The sequence below is a fragment of the Gouania willdenowi genome, chromosome 12 (genome assembly GCF_900634775.1).
Source record: "Gouania willdenowi chromosome 12, fGouWil2.1, whole genome shotgun sequence".
Classification (NCBI taxonomy): Eukaryota; Metazoa; Chordata; class Actinopteri; order Blenniiformes; family Gobiesocidae; genus Gouania; species Gouania willdenowi.
The window spans coordinates 9492915-9501096 of record NC_041055.1 but is presented as its reverse complement, the minus strand read 5'-3'; positions in this window follow the sequence as shown (position 1 = coordinate 9501096).

Below are 8182 nucleotides of genomic sequence, written 5' to 3'. Positions count from 1 at the left end.
GGTGGTGGTGGTGTGTGTGTGTGTGTGTGTGGTGTGGTGGTGTGTGGGGTGTGTTAGGTGGTATTAGGTTATTAGTCACCAGAAATGGCACAGAGCCTCTCTCTCTTTCAGTAAGTGGGTCCACTCCATCGGAAGCAGAATATGAAACACTAACATTTTCTACCCAAGAAGTAACCACAAGAACACACACACACACACCACACACACACACACACACACCACAACACACACACACACACACGTACACACACACCTTAAGCAGTCAGTGTTACACTTTGAAAACTTCATCTAAATAATGGCAAATGAAAGAAAAAAGAAGAAGAAAATCGTAACGATGTCAGAACTTCTTCATCCTAAAACCAAAGTTTTTTTGAGCAGAAGAGTTCAATCATAAGTTACAGTAACATCAAGAAGAAGGAAGATGAGAAACTGGAGAAATACCAGGACCTGAAGGAAAAGATAATGGTGACCTTCAAACAGGAGAGGGACTACAGCAGAATCCTGGAGCAACATCTGAGTTCTCAGTCCAGAAAATCTCAGTTCTTGGAACAACTTAAGTGCTTTCTTTGGACTGATGCAGGAAAGTTGAACACATATTTTCAAAAACATGTAGAAAACCCACTGAACTCAACTAATATCGAAATAAAATAGATTTATTTATAGCAAGAAACTTCCAATTGGTAGAATTAACACATTTTACCACCTCTAATACTCTACAGTTTGTTGCAATACAAATGCACATTACAATAATTATTTCACCCATTTTTATGCCTAACTAATCGCCTTGCCACATATTGTTGGAGTTAAACATTTTTTCTCCAGTTTTTATGCCTTACTATAGTCTTACCCCTATTTTTTTGGCGTTATTCGCCCTTTTTATGCCTTTGCTCCATTTTATGAAGTTTGACATTTTTTCTCCAGTTTTTATGCCTTACTATAGCAATACTTCCCTTTTTGGGCGTTTGGAATTTTTTCGCCCATTTATATGCCTTAATATAGCTTTGCCTTCAATTTTTGGAGTTAAACATTTTTTTGTCCACTTTTTATGCTTTACCTCCATTTTATGGAGTTTGACATTTTTTCTCCAGTTTTTATGCCTTACTATAGCCATTTTTTTGGCATTTGAATTTTTAATGTTTAATTCACCATTAAGTGCAAATAATGGCAACTCATGACAGGGAATGATTTAACTATATAAGCTTAATGATTCTAAATGTCACTTATTGCTATAGTAAAATGCAGAATGTGAGAACAGAAACAAAGTCCTGTGCTTTAAAGCTTTTTCAAACGTATGTAAACGCTGTCTTTGGAAACATACTTTGTCTTCATCTTCTTCAATTAATGAAAAGCATAATGTAGAACTGGAGCTGATCCACTGCAGCATCAATGCTGTGACTGTGCAGCTCTGATTCACTGAGAGAAAAATCACTTTATCCCTGTGATTCAGCGATTAGCTCAACAAGTGAAACCCTCAGAGGATCAACACTGTGCAGGGCAAACCCAGCAGTTAGTGGCATGAGACACTGACGCTCTGAAATCCACCCTGGCCTTATATTACAGTCATCATTTCATACCACTTAACGTTACAAATGTAAACGTTGTTTATTAGGATTTATGAGATAAAGAAGGGGTTCCAAAACGTTTCACAGTCCCGTACCCTTCAGACATTTAACCTGAAGCCATGATCCCACGACTCCTGTACACTTAAAAACATTATAATGTAATGTCATATACAATGTAGCCCTATAGTGAAAATTGTCTCTGAATTTACCAATCCTGTTGAGGAATCATATATAACTAGAATATTTGCTTCTCCTGAAGAAAATGTGAGGATGCAGGTGCTGGCCCGCGCCATTGAATACTGCATTAGCATTAGCCTAGCATTAGCCTAGCATTAGCCTAGCATTAGCCTAGCATTCCTGTCACTGATCATTAGCATTAGCTAGCATGAGTTAACATTAGAATTAGCCTAGCATTAAAATTAGCCTATCATTAACATTAGCCTAACATTAACATTAGCATTTTTCTAGCATTAACATTAGCCATCATTAACATTAGCCTAACATTAACATTAGCATTTGCTAGCATTAGCCTAGCATTAACATTAGCATTTGCTAGCATTAACATTAGCATTTGCTAGCATTAACATTAGCATTTGCTAGCATAACATTAGCCTAGCATTAACATTAGCATAAACTAGCATTAACGTCAACATAGCATAACCAAATAATTAGCATAAACATATCATTAACCTGGCATTAGCATTAACCTATTATTAGTGTTAGCTAGCATTAGCTTAGCATTGGCATTAGCCGACCATTAGTACTAGTACCCCCTATGACAATTTGTGTACCCCTGGGAACCTCGGTGATAAAGCAATACAACAATTGCAAATGGGAAGAAAAATTAATCATAGTTTTTAATTTATTTAATTTTTTTGGACAAATACTCATCCTCCTTTTACTCTGATAAATACTATTAAAGTAAGTAAGTTAGTAATTTACAGAATGATTCATGTTTTCTCTGTCATTTTCACATTCTCCTTCGGGCCAAATTGGATGCTCCAAAAGGCCAGATTTGGCCCCCGAGCCTTACATTTGACACGCGGTTTCGATCAAAGCATTTAAATGTGTTTAAATGGCCCAATCAAAGTCCAGATATTTGTCTTATATTTAATTGTCAGTTTTTTTGTGTTTTACTAGTCAGTGTGCGGGTCTCGTCCAGGGTTGTGGTCAATTATCATTGTAATCAGGTAATTGATATGAATTACAATTAATGGAATAATTGTAATCATAATTGTAATTGAAAATATCTGAAATAATTGTAGTTAAAAAATCTGTTGCTGTTGTAATCGTAATCAAAATTTAATTGATTAGAGATAATTGACTGTAATTCTATGAAAACTGTCCATCTTTTATGATAACGAGTCAGTTTTGACCCATGTCAGCTGTAAAATACACAAATAATTATACAGTATCTATCATTTAATTTGTGTTTCCTTGTTGGCTTCTTTATTCATGAAACATTTTATTATTTTTTTTGGTGTGTGCGTGAACACTCCTTGATTTTGAAAAGAGAACTGACAGGTATTGGGAAAAGTTGATTTGAAACATATTTTGATAATTGTTAACTACGTACTGTTGTGTAAGCCATAGAACTGGAACATGGGTTCCACAGTTTGCGTTTAATGAAATTGTATCATTTTATTCAAAAAAAAATAAATAAATAATTGAAATCGAGGAGTATACTGACAGAAAAACGGCTCACACGCCCACACCAAAAAATAACAAGATGTTTTCATGAATAAAGAAGCCGAACAAAGAAACCAAGGGATGAGACACAAATGAGATGATAGATTATATTATTTTGTGTATTTACAGCTGATTTAGACATGGGTCAAACTGACCCGTTGTCATAAGAGATGCTAACAGAAAGCTAACACAAAAAAAGGTTTTTATTTTTTTAAAGGCTCAGTAATTGTGATTAATTGTAATTGAACTTTAGTAATTGAGAATGTAAGCGTAATTGTCTTTCAGAAGAAAAATAATTTAATTGGAATTGGAATTTTTTTTGTTACAATGCAGTTGTAATCATAATTCAGTTGTAATTGAACATGGATCATTTAAGATGTAATTGTAATTGAAAAATGTAATTGAGCCCACCCCTGGTCTCGTCCTAGTGAGTGTTTGGACACTGAGTGGTAGCGTCTCTGTGATGTTTCCTTTCCCAGTTGTGTTTGTCCCAGTTTCCTTTTGTTCTTTTGATGAAATGGCCTTTGATTTCTCCTTCTCTGCATCACATCCTGACACAGTCTGGAGCCGTTTGGCAGACGAGCAGAAACGTCAGACACATTTCAAACGACTTGAACAGGAAATGAATCTGTGCATTGTAGCTTTGCAACACAACAGTGCAGCGTTAAAGCCTCACAATGGTGTCATTTGAGTTCACGGTCAGACTTTCTGCACTGAAGTCATTAGATCAGCCGCCCGGACACTTTGAGACAATGTCACAATATTTGGCGAGATACGGTTGCAACGTGGCATTGATTACCATACTGCATTGTGCCAGACATCTCAACACGTGTCTTTATTTTTTTATGAACATTGATATTAGATAAATACTTTATGCCAGAGCTTTCTGTTCAACAGCTGTCACAACTTGAATAAATAAAAATATGTTGTGTGATTTGAGGACATCCAGTGTCAAAATAGAGCTATGATAACTGATAACTCCATAAAACTTTAAACTGAACACCAACCAATGTGATTGTCAAGTGATGGTCACATGATTAACATTCACGTCAGCATTTAGAATAATGACCAATAAATACAGGAAACCGCCAAGGTTTGTGTTTTCATGATGTACACTCTTCTATTATTCCTTCCGCATTTTTTGGATTTATTTTCAGCAGAATTATGTCAAAATGACTTCACAGATTTTGACCAAATTTGAACCAAAAATAGACTTTAGGGCCCTGGATGATTTCATACAATTTTGGAAGGGATCCGGATCAATATACTGATTCTGGATCAGTTTTTAATAAATGGTAAAATTCCTTTCTCTCATATTTTTTCAAGAAATTCCCATCTCTGTAATCTCTGTATCTCATATCTGAGTTTGACTCAGTTATGTGAGTTGGTTCCTCAATGACCCAACCCACTTTCATTGGGATCGGATCCGTATTGTGCATTTCATTGTGATTTGTCTGAAATATTGGGGTTGCCCTTACATTTGGACCTACTTGTCATTTTTAGTTAACACAGGGTAATTGAATTTATTCTACATAAAAAATGTTAGCTTAACATAAGGTAAATAAATATACTTTACATTAAAAAGTTTTGTTAATCTAACATAGGGTAATTCAATGCACAGTAAATAAAAAAAAAAAAGTCATATTAGTTTTAAATGATGTAAATAAATATACTTTACATTAAAAAAAGTTTTGTTAATGCACAATAAAAAAAAAGTCATATTGGTTTAATATATAGAATTTTTGTTTGTTGAACATTGATAAATCATTTTTAGTAAACAAATTGTCCAACTGACGTTTTTTTTTTTTTTTAATGTAATTTCAACAGACTTTTTTTTCAGTGTATATAGTTATCAATTGTAATATATATATATATATATATATACTGTATATATATATATATAATATATTTTTTTTTTTTTTTTCCTAAGCCTTTAAAATGTGAATGCGTCACTGGTCCTGATAATTCACAATCTGTAAAAGAGCAGATTTGTGTGTTTTTTTCTTGCTCTTTTGAGTATTTTTTTAATGTTGTATCTTTTTTTTAGTAATTCTGTTTCTATTTGCTGTTGTTTTATGTATTTTTCTGTCATTCTGTGCACGTACTGTACGTTGGGGACCACTACCTCCAGTTTCCTAAATTTTGTCTCGAATCAATTTCACTGTAGTGTCCAAATGAACTGCAAAATCTTGCTTTTATGATCCCACAAATAATTTTTACAAATCAAGACTCTAAGTTTTGACATTCTGAGGGACAAATACAGTCTTAAGTGTAAAATCGTAGTTTATGAAAACACAAGCACAAGTCCCCGTAGTCACAATAACCAAAACAAATCATCATGTCATAATACATCATTGATTTGTGTTTTTACACAATGTTAATGAGTGCTATACGTCATCCTTAAAATGATTAAATAAACACTTGAAATCACGGCTGAATTGACACAAACATCTCAAAACCACACCTGTAATAAATAGACAACATATCTAACAAATCAAACAGATTACACATGTCAGTATGTTAACAACTTTTATACATTTGTACAAAAATAGAGATATTAAAAGCAATGAAAGCATCATTCGTGTTCAAAAAATAAATAAATATCACACACTTGGAAACAACATGTTGACACACAAACCACACCACTGTAACTGCAAAGAGTTAGTAACATCTGGTATTATTGGTCAATAACTGAACGTGGAGCTGCAGTTCCCTGAAAATCCAACGAATATAAAGGCTTTCCATCTAACAGCAGAAGTTTGACTCCACACAAAGTCGAGTCTGTGCAAACTTAGCCATCATCTGAAAAGCTCTAGTCATGTCCAAAAAAGGGAAACCCACACCAACGACAGCGGAACAGTCTGGAGATTAACAAAAATGTTTTTAGCTGACAAAACTCAAACACACTTTGTGATTGTAAGACCTGAATCGGAGATCAGGATTATTTAATGCCTTTTTTTTTTAAATACTATGCCTCAACACCTTGATGATGAACCTTGACAGCAGCTTTAAAAACCATAAACCCTTTAAGGACAAGTCAAGTTTCCCAGATAGTTAAAGCTACTTGACCTGATAACTAACTTTTTTTTAAATGTACCAGTCTGTCATCAAAAAGTTGTTCTCACAAACCCTCTGACTGGAAGTTACTCACAAACAAATGTTGAAGGTAAGAATTGTCACTGAAAGGTTTGTTTTTGACTCCGTCACAATCAATGAGTTTGTTAACAAATGGCCATGTGATTTGATCTTCGGCAAGGCTTTGCACTTTGGGATTGGGATTGGGATTGGGAGTCCCGTAGAGCAATGTAAAGACGGCATCAATGCAGAAAAAATATTTTCTATTGGGGGATGGGATTCGTTTGAAGCCATTTTTGTTCTGCTTTCTTTGTGTTCTTCCCTCTGATACTTCATTCTGATTTGGGCCGTTATCGGTTATTCTGTGAAAACTTTGGGAAAACAGCAGAAACGTCACTTTAGCAAGTGTTTTTGGAGGAATACTGACATCAGCAGCGGATAAGAACAACTTTTGGATGAGATAGAGTTACAGTTTAAAAAGTTTTAGTCATTGGGTCAACTTTATATATCGCCCTTGAAATTAATAATGTCCTCAAGATCTTCTGCACTGAGACATTTTCATCTTTTTCAGCCATCTGTGACTTGATGAGTCTGGATTAGTTGTTTTATAAGATCTACAGGCTGAAACATGAGCTTTGTAACATCCTAAAGAACCAAACTGGATTCAAACTCCTTCATAGCATCTGCAAAGTGGACGCTACGAGGGAGGAATCCAACTTTTTAAAGGTTTTAAGACCTTTTATAAGTCGGATTCCTCCATAGGCATATTTAGGTCCTCATTCAAGTTCAGTGAGATTGTCTCGTTGGAGATGAGCTGTGAACTCATGGCCCCCAATCACAGTGTCTTTCCCACAGGGAGGCCAAAAATAACAAAACTTAGGTTTTAAGTGGGGTCTCCAAACCAGGTCCTTAGGACCAACAGATGTATCTCTGCTCTAATGAACCTGAAGATAAGGTGTGGCCTATTGTTATCTGAGGTTTCCACTGGATACGTCTTTGTTGCTCCACGGCACCGATCTGGTTTTGCTCCGCTGTCCGCTGTCCGGTAATCCCCAACGGTTGCGTTTTGAGTGCGCCACGGTGCACTCCGTTTGGACGACTGTGACGTCACGAGACAGATCAGTTCTCACAATATTTATATAATAATAATGCAGTTAAAGGTATATGTTATAAACGTAACAATAAACAGATAAACATGTCAGTGTTCCTAACGAAGGAGAACAAGAAGGTTGGACTCTGGACCAACAGAGAAGAGATAAAACTGCACCAGTAAAACATGAACTAAATCAAAGTTACTGCCGTTTACAGTGTAGTTACAGTATGAGAGGAAACAATATAGTGGATGTGAATTTGTTTTTACACATTATGACGTTTTGGTGATGTATTTACTTGAAATATAATCTGAAGTGTTTTATTTTGAAAAGTAACAGGTTATTTTATTGCTGAGTACGTGCTTAACTTCTTGTTTAGTTTAATTTGCTCTGTGCTGATGATGCGTCGTGCTCCGATGTCCGCCAAAAATAGAAGCCCTGCGTAAATCTGGCAGAGGGCACCGGACTACCACAGCTGGGAAGGAGCAGACATGCACCGCAGCGGACCCGGTGGAAATGAACACATAGACTAAAGTGGAAACCGATCAGTCCCGGTGGCGCGGCGGTGACGTAACGCAGCGGAGCCGCATCCAGTGGAAATTGGGGGTTAAGCTTTCGTTGGATTTTGATGCTTTATGTCAGGGATGGGCAACTTTTATCACAGTGGGGGCCGCAAAAAAATGTAATTTTCTGATCCAAGGGCCACATTGTCAACATTCATGTCCATATTCAGAATAAAGACCAATCTGAGCATTAACACAGGAA